Here is a 671-nt window from a genome sequence, read left to right as displayed (position 1 = left end):
GCAGCTTGCGAACAGGTCCTCCACCTTCCGGAGAGCCAGCTTCAGTGTATCCAGGCTCCGTGGCAAGATCGGGTTTCTGTGTGTATGCTTGGTGTTCCTTCGGTACCAAGAATACTACCGACATAAAAGATCACACACTGAAATACAAAAAACTTCAATTTAATGTTACAAAGAGATAAAATTGTCCCTGGATAACACAAGTGAAGTAAATTTCTAAATGACCATAGCTACCCCATCATGAAGGGGAACAAGAGCAGCCCCGGGGCTGCCGCAGCTTGGCCCAGGGTGGAGGGTCCCCGAAGGGCTGTGGGAAGCGGGGTGCGAGCTGCACGAACACAGCCCCGCGGCCGTCCCAAGGGGGAGAAGTGCCTGGGGGGCACTGAGGCCTGGGGGGCAGCCAGCAGCATCCAGCTGCACTCTGGTGTTCGTCTTGCTGGAGCACAGAGAGAACAGCTTCTCCAGTCGGTTACGGTTTAGAAGGTTCTTCTACAGTGAACAAATACCATCTGCAGTGTAGAGGCGTCACACCTTCCAAGCATCTTGTGTAGGGCCACAACTACGGTATTTTGTCATGAAAGGAAACATATGTAAGCAATGAACCGTGGCTCAGTTAAATACAGAAATACCTTCTAAGTAATAAGCTTCTTGAGGACTGGCGTAGCAACTTCTCC

The sequence above is a fragment of the Apteryx rowi genome, unplaced genomic scaffold (assembly GCF_003343035.1).
Source record: "Apteryx rowi isolate R43461 unplaced genomic scaffold, aptRow1 scaffold_131, whole genome shotgun sequence".
NCBI lineage: Eukaryota > Metazoa > Chordata > Aves > Apterygiformes > Apterygidae > Apteryx > Apteryx rowi.
The sequence above is the reverse complement of the archived record's forward strand: the minus strand, read 5'-3'. Positions refer to the sequence as shown.